This window comes from Sphaerodactylus townsendi, linkage group LG04 (genome assembly GCF_021028975.2).
Source record: "Sphaerodactylus townsendi isolate TG3544 linkage group LG04, MPM_Stown_v2.3, whole genome shotgun sequence".
NCBI lineage: Eukaryota > Metazoa > Chordata > Lepidosauria > Squamata > Sphaerodactylidae > Sphaerodactylus > Sphaerodactylus townsendi.
The window spans coordinates 15,900,556-15,914,754 of NC_059428.1; the positions used below are offsets into that span (position 1 = coordinate 15,900,556).

The 14,199-nt window shown below is 45.2% G+C and overlaps 1 protein-coding gene across 1 annotated transcript in view; it reads right to left on the reverse strand.

Annotated features, from left to right (window-relative positions):
- The window catches only part of LOC125431442 (dipeptidyl peptidase 1-like), a 269,788-nt gene that overhangs the window by 88,880 nt on the left and 166,709 nt on the right, over positions 1 to 14,199 (reverse strand). The gene's annotated exons all lie outside the window — the stretch shown is intronic.

A 14,199-nucleotide genomic window follows, 5' to 3' on the forward strand; every position in this document is an offset into this window, starting at 1 on the left:
CACTGATTTTCATGTGAAGAACTAAAGCACATGCTGCATGAACATTCTAAGGGTGACAGTTAAACACAGCCAGCTTCATGGCCTGGAGTGCCAGGAAAAAAGATGTTTTACCTGGCTCAGGTATGGACTTTCGGTGATTTGAAGGTCCGATTACCTGCCCGCAACAGGGAGGGACGTCATGTGAAAATTTGGGGGCGATCCATCCATCTGTTTTGGCGTTACGGCATGACTAACAAAGTCACTGTTAGCTTTTTTTATATGTGTGTGTATTATTGTGTATTATTGTGGTATTATTATTGTCGTGGTATTGTGTGTGTGTGTGTGTGTGTATTGTGTATTGTGTTATTGTGTGTTTACGCCAGGCATTGTTGGGCTGCTTTTCCAGCAGCTGGGAACTGTTACAAATCAAGAATCTGATCTGTAAAACCTATCAATTTAATCAGGTGCTCTTAGAACAGGAATAAGGAGTGTAGAATTTCCCCCTAATTTTCCTGATTTCAGTGCTGGTGAACTCTGACTATGTTTGGCAAAGTTTGTTTCAGAGACAACAAGGCCTGAATGTTATGACAAGCATATGGTTCCCATCAAAATAATTACCTCACATTCCATTTGTTTGTCACTACTCTGTAATGTCTACCTGAACTGATGACATGAAATTTTATGTTTCCCAGCCCTTGGTCCCAGGGTCATAGCTTCTTCTGCCCCCGCCCCACTCCAAATCCCCAAATGGAGATTAGGGGCAGGGCAATTCTTGCTCATCATCTTTCAACTGTGCCCATATCCCAAACTCCACAGGGATCACGATGCTAGGAATATAGCAGTTGTCTCTCAGTGGCAGCCCCATGTGATAATGACTTTGGCCTTCTGATATCATCAGTTTTCACTACTTGTCTGAACAACACATGATTTGGGAAGGCAACCATTGGTTTTGAAAGCAGTCATTGGTTGGGCATTTGTCCTTCATCCAGGACATAACATCCTATCATTAGATTATAATCTCAGATTATTGTTAGATTATAATCTTGTTAAAACAATGTGGCAGGAAGCTTGCTGATATGTTATCTCTTTGATAAGGCATGCCCTGTGAGGAAAAAAAAAACATTTATTTAAAAATTTTTCCCATCCTATTATGAGCAGACATTATTGAAGATTTTATCTCTGGGGATCGCTGGCAGCCTACTCAAAGATTTCAAGACTGTAATTCTAGTGGGATAACTTGTGAGCATGTCCTTCATCAGGCTACCAAATTTAACCCGTGAATTATTGCAGTGAATGGAATCCTCTTTCCATAAGCAGGTCACACCGTGAATTGTGAATGACTCTGGAATGATTTGTACTGAGAACATACGGATAGAATCGTCATCCCTCAAGAATTCTCTCCACATTAGGCCCTCGGATATGAATGTGCTTCTGGGGTTTGGAGGTGCCACCAATCAATGGATGAGTCAGATGTCTCTGCGGAAGCTCTGAATAGCTGGAATAAGTAATAAGATAGATGAGAGTAAATCATTTGAAGCTCAGTCTAGACAAGACTGAAATACTATTAGTAAATGTCAATGCCACTCAAGGACTGAGAAGTCAGCCTTTTCCGCCACTGATCAGAGGGTTGGACTAGTTGACCTGTATGGTTCTTTCCAGTTCTGATTCTAGCAGAGGTTGTTTTTCTCTGGAAAGTATAGGTTCACAGTTTGGTGGTAGATCCTGGTCTATAGTTGGAGGTGTGGTGTAGTGGTTAAGAGGAGGTGCCCTGTAATCTGGAGAACCAGGTTTGATTCCCTGCTCTGCCACTTGAGCTGTGGAGGCTTATCTGATGAACTAGATTAGCTTGCACACTCCAACACATGCCAGCTGGGTGACCTTGGGCTAGTCACAGTTCTTCCAAACTCTCTCAGCCTCACCCATCTCAGAGGGTGTTTGTTGTGAGGAGGGAAGAGAAAGGACTGGTAAGCCCCTTTGAGTCTCCTTACAGGAGAAAAAGGGGGGAAATAAATCCTCCTCCTCCTCCTCCTCCTCCTCCTCCTCCTCCTGCTGCTTCTTCTTCTTCTTCTTCTTCTTCTTCTTCTTCTTCTTCTTCTTCTTCTTCTTCTTCTTCTTCTTCTTCTTCTTCTTCTTCTTCTTCTTCTTCTTCTTCTTCTTCTTCTTCTTCTTCTTCTTCTTCTTCTTCTTCCCTTATAGCACATAGTACCTTTTTTCAACTTTAGCATCCCATCAATGACAGCCTTTCCTCCAGAAGTATGATGGTGGAATCTGGGAAACTCTCATGAAGTTCCTGATGCAGGCACATAAGGTGGGCAGCCTCATCTAAAGCCCCGGGGACAGGATGACAGTGGGATGCAGTGCTGCCACACCGCCTCCAGTGATGTAGGGAGGTAAACCACAAAGAACATCCCCCCCCCCATACTTCTGGAGAACCTTCCATTGGGCTCTATGGACAAGCCCAAGAGCTGGGGCTGCAGTGTAACTATCACAAACCCAGGGTGGAAGTTGACTAATGTTGGCTTCACCCCTGGAACCACCCCAACCATATCTCCTGCTGCGCAAACACAGCTAGTGGTACCTGGGAGTGCTGCCATGGGCACAACAACAGCCAGAGGTAGGATTCAAATAATTTAACAACTGGTTCAGAAAGTGCATGATTCTGCCTGTGCGGAAGGGGTCTCTGTGCTGTGTAATGAAACAACCACAAGGACTGGCATTAAAAACCCCTTTTTGAAAAGAGAAAAGAGAGCGAAGAGAAATCAATGGTTATTTCCAGAAAAGTGAATTTTGGAAAAAGAAATCTCCCTGTTCATAACAAATCCAGTCAGCTGTTGGGTGAATTGCTGAGATTCTCTGTGTTTTATCTAAAATCCCTGATGGATGCATCTTGGCACAGCCAGGGACATCTTCTTCACGCTGGAAGCACCTAATTAGAAATAGTGAGCTAATTAGAAACAGCATCGAATTCTCCGAGATAATATCATGCTGCTTTCTTAATGTCGTTCTGAAGCTAGGTGCCAGCTGCGATCCTGAGGTACTTTGGGGGAGTTCCTAGACAGTTTTATTGGTTATGAGTATTAGTTTTGTCTATTTCTGTCTAAAGGTGCATGCCATTATGTGGGTTCTAGAAATTATTGTTGCTATGCATTAGTGAGCCGATGCGCCAAGAAGAAGGAGAAAGAGAAGGAGGAGAAGGAGTTGGTTTTTTATCCCCCAACTTTTACTGCTCTAAGGAAGAAGAAGAGTTGGGTTTACATCCCCCCTTTCTCTCCTATAGGAGATTCAAAGGGGCTTACAAGCTCCTTTCCCTTCACCCCTCACAACAAACACCCTGTGAGGTGGGTGGGGCTGAAAGAGCTCCAAAGAACTGTGACTAGCCCAAGGTCACCCAGCTGGCATGTGTTGCAGTACACAGGCTAATCTGAATTGAAGAGATAGAAAAAGTGCAGAGAAGGGCAACGAGGATGATTGAGGGACTGGAGCACCTTCCTTATGAGGAGAGGCTGCAGCGTTTGGGACTCTTTCGTTTGGAGAGGAGACGTCTGAGGGGGGATATGATTGAAGTCTATAAAATTCTGCATGGGGTAGAAAATGTTGACAGAGAGAAATTTTTCTCTCTTTCTCACAATACTAGAACCAGGGGGCATCCATTGAAAATGCTGGGGAAGTATTTAGGACCCTAATAAAAGGAAACACTTCTTCCCATAGCGTTTGATTGGTGTTTTGGAATATGCTGCCACAGGAGGTGGTGATGGCCACTAACCTGGATAGCTTTAAAAAGGAGCTTGGACAGATTTATGGAGGAGAAGTCGATCTACTTGGCTACCAATCTTGATCCTCCTTGATCTGAGGTTTGCCGAAATGCCTTAGCAGACCAGGTGCTTTCGGGGAACGCAGCAGCAGCAGCAGAAGGCCATTGCTTTCACACCTCCCTGCATGCTTGAGTTCCCCAAAAGGCACCCTGGTGGGCCACCTCTGCGGTAGCAGAGAGAGCTGAACTAGATGGACTCTGGTCTGATCCAGCTGGCTTGTTCTTATGTTCTTATGTTCTTATGTTCTTATGAATTCCCCAGACAAGCCTCCACAGTTCAGGGGGCAGAGCGGAGAATCTCCCTCCAGTTCATCTGGTTCACTGGCAACCCTGGAAACCATTTCTAGTTTCTTATCTGCTGAGAGAAATTCCACAACAGTTGAGGAATGGGCAGCTCTGCTCTGAGCTTCATTTCCCTCCCTCTCAAATCAAACATGTCCTTCTCATGGCTCATGTCTGCCTCACGACTTCCCGCCATTTTAAACTCTCTTTCTTTTCTGGCCCTTTCAGCCTGTAACTTAACTATTTCAATTTCTACCTTCAAGCATTTCATTTCAGCCACCACTCCAGCCTCGAATTTTGCTTTTTCATCTCCAGAAGCCATCTTAGCTTTCTCAATCCCAGCATCTATACTGGCCAGTTTCAGTTTCATGCTCTCTAAATCCTGAAAGGGATCTTCCTCAGGTGTTTCCATATCACCTGTCTCTGGGGCTTTTCCCTCACCAGCAGCCTTTTTGTCTCTTGGGGAATGCCATGGTGTAAGGAAAAATTGAACTGATTTACCTCACAAAATCAGAAAATAAAGTTGGTTTGTCTGCGTGTTTGGAACTGGATTTAGATGTTACCCGGTTACTCCAGATTAGAGTACTCCTGCTCTTAGTCACTGCTCTTAACCACTACACCACTGCAGTCCCAAAGCTGCGTACAATTGCCTTCCATTCCCTCTCTGCAGCACACCTGTTGTGAAGTAGGTAAGACAAAGGCCCCTTTCACACATGCAGAATAATGTTCTTTCAATCTGCTTCCACAGTTGTTTGCAATTGTTTTGCTATTTTGCACAGCAAAATCCAGCTGCAAAGTGGATTGGAAGTGCATTATTCTGCATGTGTGGAAGGGGCCTGAGAGAGTTTGGAGGCACCTGTGACTAGCCCAAGGTCTCCCATCAGGCCTCATGTGGAGGAGTGGGGAATTAAACCTGTTTCTCCGGATTAAAATCCGCTATTCTTAACCACTACACCACGTTGGCTCTCATTTGAATCAACAGTGCATGACACTGAAAAGAAACTCCCAGAACCCAGCTAGAGCTCCAGGGCATACACCATTCAACAGTCCCACAAATCTTTGGGATTTTCCTTACTTTAAAGTAGAAACCTTCTGTTCCTTAATAGGCTTCAGACTTTTATTCAGTTCCCGGGGAGATGTTCAGTAATTGGGGACAGGGCACTTATGAAGTTGCCTCTCTCTGAATCAGACCACTGGTCCATTTAGTGGAATGTTGCCTCTTTGATTTCCAACTCGCTCTACGCGGGCCTTCCCTTGCGACTGATCCGGAAGTTGAAGCTGGTCCAGAATGCGGCAGCCCGGCTTCTGACAGGTGGTGGTTATTCAGATCACATCACCCCTGTGCTGCGCTGCCTGCACTGGCTCCCAGTGGAGTTCCGGATCGTTTTCAAGGTGTTGGTAATGATGACAACTTTAGATAGGCCTTCAGCGGCATGGGGGGGCCCGCATACCTAAGGGACGCATGCACCCCTTGTATAATGTCCCCAAACAGGCCGCTGCGTTGGCGGCAGAGCTACTGGAGATCTACTGGCCCTGCGATGAATGCGGCTGGCCTCGACCCAGGCCAGGGCCTTTACGGCCCTGGCCTGCCTGATGCAGAATGCTCTACCTCCAGCTGGCTCCAGGGCCCTGCACCGGGACAGAGTGAGTTCATGGAGCCTGCAGAGACTAGGCAGCTATTCCACCGGGCCTCTGCCTGGGGGGGGGCTGGCCCAGCCGGTTCCTATCACCCCGCCCACTGGAGGCTGCCGTTTTTTCCATCTGGCGGGCCCTGGTTTCCATCTTGGGCCGACCTATCCCCTCCCTCCATTGGCCTGTAGTTCGGGTGCTCTGATATCTCAATCGGTATGTAATTGAAACTGTTATTAAGTTTTAAAGTTTTAAGTTTTAAGTTTTAATGAATTAAGCTGTACTTCTGTATTTGAGATGTTTTATTGATTGTTGCTGAATGTGCAGCTCTTCTGTGAGCCGCCTCGAGCCCTTCGGGGGTGAGGCGGCTTATAAATCTCATAATAAATAAATAAATAAATAAACAAACAGAGAAAACACCTTTTAAAGGTTGAATCCCCACTACCCTCTTAGCCAGGTTTCAGAACACAAACTAACCAGGTTTGAGGGACGACCTCCCCGGTCGAATCCCCACTACCGTCTTAGCCAGGTTTCAGAACACAAATTAACCAGGTTGGAGGGACAACCTCCCCGGTCGAATCCCCACTACCGTCTTAGCCAGGTTTCAGAACACAAACTAATGGTCGTTTGTGTTCTGAATACCCTAACTAAGCGGCTGAATGGGGATTCGACTAAAGGAAAGGTAAACCCTCAAACCTGTGGGTTGGTTTGTGTTCTGAGAACCTAACTAAGACTATGAGTGAGTTTATTTGGCCTAACTGAAACAACCTCTTACCTAAGATACTTTTAAAGCTGGAGATACGTAAGGTTGAAACTGGGATCTTCAGCATGCAAAGCAGATACTCTGCCATTGAGCAACTGCTTCTCCCTGTTTGTGTATTCTCATTGGTTTAGTTTTAGCTCTCCAGTCTCCCTTTCAGCCATGGAGGAGACCCTGAGGCAACAGGTCCCCCAAGGCAATTGGGTGAATACGTACTTTCCTTTATCCATCATTAATTTGTTGCCCATCATGAATTTGTTGCCCATTAATTCTGTAAAGCATAAGAACATAAGAACTAGCCTGCTGGATCAGGCCAGAGTCCATCTAGTCCAGCTCTCTGCTACTCGCAGTGGCCCACCAGGTGCCTTTGGGAGCTCACATGCCGGATGTGAAAGCAACGGCCTTCTGCTGCTGCTGCTGCTCCTGAGCACCTGGTCTGCTAAGGCATTTGCAACCTCAGATCAAGGAGGATCAAGATTGGTAGCCATAGATCAACTTCTCCTCCATAAATCTGTCCAAGCCCTTTTTAAAGCTATCCAGGTTAGTAGTGGCCATCACCACTTCCTGTGGCAGCATATTCCAAACACCAGTGTGCCCTTGAGTCTGGGAGAGGGAGATGAAGATATCTCACGTTCCTTTCCCTCCACATTTTATCAACCTTTGTGTGATGGAATAGTACTGTAAAACTAGCAGAATATAATGAAACCAAACCTGGGAGAGCCACGCTCGTTTCAATTAAAAAATTCAGTTAAAATTCAGTTAAAAAATTAACCCAGTTAAAAAATTCAGTTAAAAAATCAAAAAATCTGGGTCCTTTTCTCCAATAACTCCAACCAACTGAGTTCCCAAAGGTTTTATTGAAAAACAGAAATCAAAGAAATAAAACATCAAAGAAATCAAAGAAATAAAACATAAATGCAGTGCACAGAGATTTGCTCAGCTGAATACATTCTTATGGCTCTCTTGGGACATCCAGCCCAGAGGTTAGCTTAGCCCATGATAGTGTCAGCTAGGTCTTAGTTTTAAGTCTCCAAAAAAACTTTCCCCCTTGCCATGCGGTCCCCCCAACGTTTGAAGCGCCTTATTTGGGCATCTTCCTGGTCTGGGTAAATTTCCATGGCCTTTTGGTTTCTCCATCCGGAGGTCTTGAGATCAAAGGCTGATTTTAACATGTAGGTGTGATTCTGCTAGTTTTACAGTACTATTCCATCACACTTTGTGTCAAGCCTTTCATGGGAGCCTGGTCCCAGGCTGGGTTCATCTCATCAAATCTCAGAACCTAAGCAAGATCAGCCCTGACTAATATTTGGATGGGAAACCTCCAAGGAATACCAGAGTTGTGATGCAGAGGTAAGTAATAGTGTAGCCCCCATGCTCAGAATGGGTTGACCCAGAAAGGGGTGGAGACTCAAAGCAGCAAGAGGCTGCAGAGCTCATGTAGTTTGGAGGAGACAAGGCTACCAGACTCGGACCTTGGTTTGTATAAGCCCTTAACACCTTGTTAAGGTAACTGCAATGTTGTTGGGAACTACTGGGAAGGTGGTAGTTTATTTTTGCTATGTTGTAAATGTTGGAGTTTATTGTTTCAGGGTTTCTTTTTTTATGTTTGTAATGGGTGAGAGTTCTCCTGGAAACCTTCATCATGTTGAATCCTGTTCATCAAGCCCTTGGAGTCTTCAGGAGCCAACCCACTTGCAAAGAAGAATTGGACTTGGCTGTAACTAGAAGGACTTGAAATGAAACCTGAACAGGACCTTGAAGTGTGATGTTAAATGTTGATGTTATATGTTAAGAAAGTAAACCATTTTGCTTTTAAAAAATTGTTGTTGCAAACTCATTCCAAGTTCTGCCCCACAGAACCCACAAGAAGAGGTTACAATAGCAAACCACCTCTGAGCATCTCTTTGCCTTGAAAACACCACTAGGGGTCACCTAGCGACTTGATGGCAAAAAAAAACTTGATGTGACTTGATAGCAAAAAAAAAATCTACTTATTCATAATGGTCAATCTGGCCAAATTTGCAGTGAAGATGCTCTGCCATGGAGCAACCTCATCTGATTTATTAGTCCTTCCCCAGAGAATCCTGGGTACAGTTACCAGAGTAGGGGAGGGGAAAGAATCTCCCAGTTCACTCGTTTAATTACAACTTCCAGGATTCTGTGGATAAAACTTTGAGAATTAGAGTGGCTTACAACTGATGTAAATCGGTAGAGTTATGCCCCAGGATAATCCTTTTGAAATAATCCACCAGGGGTTTTTTTTTAATCACTTTCTCCTATTTTTTTTCTTTCATTTGCTTTGGCTCACAGTAAAAATGCATGGTTTTCCTTCTGAGTGATGCATCCCATTTCCATTTTTCCCTGATTATTTTTTGCCAGATGTTTAACAACACCCGTGCTGAAGTCCCTGCATCCAATTTGGATTGTCATCTGCTTCCCTTCCAAGGTCATTTGTCGCAGATTGACTCTATTGGCTTCCAGAGCTTCAGGACTGTCAAATGGAGAGAAAAAAACATCTTTACATAGCAAGTGATAAAATGTGGAATTTGCTGCCAGAGGATGTAGCTATGTGGCCACAGACAGAGAGAGCTTTAAACGATGATTAGACAGATGCATAGAGAACAGATCAGTCACTGGCTACTAGCCATGGTGACTAAAGGGATCCTCTACATCCAGAGGCAATCAGCCTGTGAATACCAACAGCAAGGAGACAACAGGAGGAAAAGGCAGCAGTTTCTATACCCTGTTGTTGGACCTCCAGAGGCAACAGCAGGAGAAGACCTCAGTTTCTACATCCTGTTGTTGGACCTCCAGAGGCAACAGTAGGAGAAGGCCTCAGTTTCTATACCCTGTTGTTGGACCTCCAGAGGCAACAGTAGGAGAAGGCCTCAGTTTCTATACCCTGTTGTTGGACCTCCAGAGGCAACAGTAGGAGAAGGCCTCAGTTTCTATACCCTGTTGTTGGACCTCCAGAGGCAACAGTAGGAGAAGGCCTCAGTTTCTATACCCTGTTGTTGGACCTCCAGAGGCAACAGTAGGAGAAGGCCTCAGTTTCTATACCCTGTTGTTGGACCTCCAGCAGCAACAGTAGGAGAAGGCCTCAGTTTCTATACCCTGTTGTTGGATCTCCAGAGGCAACAGTAGGAGAAGGCCTCAGTTTCTATACCCTGTTGTTGGACCTCCAGAGGCAACAGTAGGAGAAGGGCCTCGGTTTTCTGTTGTTGGACCTCCAGAGGGCAACAGTAGGAGAAGGCCTCAGTTTCTATACTCGTTGGATAGGGTTGTTGGGACGCGTTTCGGACCTCCAGAGGCAACAGTAGAAGGCCTCAGTTTCTATACCCTGTTGTTGGACCTCCAGAGGCAACAGTAGGAGAAGGCCTCAGTTTCTACACCCTGTTGTTGGACCTCCTGAGAGAGTTCCAAAGAACTGCGACTAGCTCAAGGTCATCCAGCAGGAATGTAGGAGTGCGGAAACATATCTGGTTCACCAGATAAGCCTCTGCCCCTCAGATGGAGGAGTGGGGAATCAAACACGGTTCTCCAGATTCAAATCACCTGCTCTTAACCACTACACCACACTGGCTCTTGCCAAATGCATTTCTGTCTGAATTCTAACCTTGAATTCAAATTGGGCAACAACTGGATCTACACACCATTCAGAGCTTGTTATTTTGCCATCTTGACAGTGAAATGGAAAAAGTCGTCTAATGCTAGTTCTTCCACGCTGCAAACAGAAGAGTGATTCACCCAAAGAGGCAGCAGACATCCACCGAAAACAGATTTGAATTCCTGTCCAAATAGGCTGCTTGTTACTAGTTAGAATTCTACACAACCAACTCCCAGCTCTTTGCTCTTTGTAACAATCATTTTTCATAGCTGCGGCCTCCCGACATTAATATACAGCTCTCTTGAGAATAGCAGGGTGGCAGTAACGTACAGTGCTTTTATTTTGTTAATAGGCGATATGATCCTTTTTGCTATTATTTAAATGTGGCATAAATAAGAAGAAAACAGTGAATAATGAGGCCGCTGCCTCCTCCTTCAAGGTCTCCGGTGGCACACTCAGCATTCGGGAGGCAATCCTGGCTGGCTAATTAAACTACTTCCCTGCTCTCCTTTTTTCTCCCTCTCTCTCTCTCTGCAGCACAATTCAAATCACAATTCAAATCACCCATTTGTAGCTTGAATAAATTCTTGGTTGGATTTCCTCCCATTCTTTGCAACGTTCTATAGGGAGACCTGAACTTAAATTGCCAGTCCTTCAATTCCTTCTGAAGTTAAATCTCCCATTGGTGTTCTGAGAAAGCTGAAGTTAAATTGCTCAGTTTAAAGGGACGATCACACTGCTCGATTTAGGCAAGGTGGAGCACTTAGCTAAGCAGACAATCCGATCCGGGGAAAATAAATATCTTGAACTTTTCCACACTAAGGGTTGCCTGGCAACAGGTAGAGGAGGGGGAGGCGGGGACATGGTGTTAGCGGATGCATCACGAACATGATGATACTTTTGGGCACAACTGGGAAGTGGCATACTAGCTTTGAGAGTAGGATGATGTCACTTCCGGGGACCATCTGGAAGCGATAAAGGGTAGCTCTAGGAATTGTCAGAAACTCTTTGTTGCTTTTCAATGGTCCCCGGAAGTGACATCATCCCACTCTCAATGCCAGTGGCTTCTTTAATTTTAAATTTATCCCCTGCTGTTGCTCCAGATGGTGACTAATAATGGGAATTTGGGTAGGAGGTCTCCTGCCTTGACCGGATGGCTTGGCAGCCATATGCCTGCCCTATCACAAGGTTAAAGGGGTGGGGGGGTTGCATATGCTACCCTGAGTTGCTTAAAGGAATACTAAGGTAAAATGTAAAAGAATATAAGATTGCCTTCATCTATTGACCTTGCTATCTCCATTGTTACTTACATGCTACACTTCATTGTTACTCACTTGCCAGGCCACTTCTATTCAGATATATTCACATGTATATATACTCCACTTGCTTTCCTTTCCTACTATCAGATTCTCTGAAGATGCCAGCCAAAGATGCAGGCAAAACATCAGGAGAGAATGCTGCTAGAACACGGCCATACAGCCCGGAAACAACACAGCACCCCAGTGATTCCGGCCGTGAAAGCCTTTGACAATACAATATAAGATAGTTTGACAGTGTTGGAGGTGCTAATTGTTACTTGATGCAACAGATGTTCTGTGGGTGGGAATGGTGCAAGAATGTTCGTGGACTTTTTATAACAACCGCTTCGTTTCATTTGCTTTAATAAGGCTGATTTCATAACCGAGACAATTGCAGGGTGCTATACTGGATAACTTTATTTCCAAATAAATGGTAAATAATGCAAAGCAGTTGCTTCCACATTCTGAAATTCAGACAGTGGAGTTTTTACGTAGGCAGAGTGCAGGGTGATCCTGCAGATAATGGAGTCATAATTGATTCTGAAAATGAGATTACAAGGAGTAATGGCACCAAACTGGTCTTCTAATGAAAAAGGAGAAGAGGTTTACAAGATCAGTTATGCAAGAAAGGGCTCATTAAGAGGAAACGGCCATTAAAACCCAACTGCAGTCAGCAACCATTAATGTATTTGTCAAGGAGCAGGGATTATTTGCATTTATGACAATAGTAAAATAGCACATCAAAGGGAAATTTGCCATCACAGCAGATGGTTCTTTGCAGCTGGAGCTCACCCAGACATAACTTCTTGATATTTCAGAGTTAGCTGCTCACAGGCCAGTGGAAAATTAATAGCTGAGGCCACACACATCTTTGAAAGAGTAGTTTTCAAAATGTTTTGAGGCTGCAAGGAAAAGGCTCCAGGGTAAAAGCAATGTGGAACTCCACAAAGGAAATGCTTTCTTTCCTGCCTTAAAACATTTTAAAATGTCTGTGCGGAAAGGGCCCTTATGTCCCAGTGAGTCATTTTGGTTTACCCAGTTTCATTGCTCAGAGGTTCCCAATTCAATAGTTTCCTTTATGACATTTTAATGCCCTTTCATGCCATTTATGTGCAACCAGCACAAAAAAGAGATCACTTTTAACAGCAATATTTCTATCAAATGTCAATGAGAAGATGACATTTGTCAAATGTAAGGAAGAAGACGACTCCCGCTTTATCCCAAAGGCCAGCCCGTGTTACAAAACAGCATTTTCCAATGCAAGTAGCATAGACATAAAATTCACTAAGGTTGTTCCCAGCATGGAATCTCCTCAGGGAAGCGAGACCAAATGATCCTCATCTTTCACGGAGAGGCCCGAGCCTAAATTGAAAATGTGTCTTGCCCCTTAATGCAGGCCCATTTTCATACTTCACTTTGAAAATTCATTTGTCTCTCAGGGCACTCTTATTCCTTAGACCACTGGTGTCAAACTCATGGCCCTCCAGATGTTATGGACCACAGCTCCCATCATCCCCTGCCAGCATCATGCTGGCAGAGGGATGATGGGAACTGTAGTCCATAACATCTGGAGGGCGGCGAGTTTGACACCTATGCTTTAGCCAATGCCAAGTGGTAAGCAGTAGACTTGGCTAGCCTCTTTGGCATGGGACATAATCCTCTCCTTCCCTGCATTTCTCAGATGGTAATAAAAGCAACTCATAGAATTGGCTCACGCAGGGGGCAACTAGCTCACCTGCAAGAGACTCCAAAGCATTTGTGAAACCTTCCTTTGATTTTGATATAAAGGACAGAGAAAATGGCTCTCTTGGTCTACAAGCCAAAAAATATCAAAGGATGAGAGGTGTAGCAGAGTAAAAGCCAATATATAAACCGAAACCCACTATACTAGTGGTGGTGAACCTATGGCACGGGTGCCAGAGGTGGCACTCAGAGTCTTCTCTGTGGGCACGCGCAAACAGAGTGCCCCCCCCCACATCTAGGCTGGCCTGGGATGCTGGGCTCGATTATTAGCATTAAACCTAAGACCCAGTTTTGGGGAAGCAGTGTAGGTAACCCTGTTAAGCGCTGTTAAACCCCACTGATTTTCATGCGAAGAACTAAAGCACGATCCTTTAACTGGGAGTAAGCTCAGTTGCTGGCAATGGGGCTTGCTTCTGAGAAAACCCTTCTAGGGTTGTGATTCACCCGTTGGAAGAGTTGCACGGTTGCTTCAAAGCGAAGCCACCGACCAGACGCCAGCCTGCTCTTTCAGAATGGCACACCTCGGATTTTCGTTTGCCTGTTCTAGAGCCTCAGTATTCAGGTTAAATGGCCGTGTGGGCACTTGGCGATAAACAAGTGGGTTTTGGGTTGCAAATTTGGGCACTCGGTATAGAAAGGGTTCGCTTGCCACTTCAAAATTTCATATGCTGGGCTGCAGAGGACACTGGGTGAATATGCCGCAATGAACACAAAGCAATTGAAGTGAGCATGTGCTCAGACTTATTTCCTAGAATGGGCGAAACGAAGATAACAAGGGTGGACGAAATGACGGCGGAGGACGCGGCAGGTGAGGCGGCACAGAACAGTGTGTTCAAAGTCCAACAACATTACATTCTCTGTTGCTAACAAGCACTCGGCTGAGAATCGCAATGGTATTCCCTACAAAGAAATGTTTTATTCACTCTGTGGTCGATGTCCTCCGCAGCCTGGGGGCAGAAAGTCTGCGTTTATTTATTATCTTTGGGCCTTTCCCCACTCCCTTCCATCCCCCCTATACATGCGCTGCTCTCTGCGCCAGCGGCATCCCAACAGCGCAGCCAGGCGTCCCCACGACCCACAGCTCTGTCGC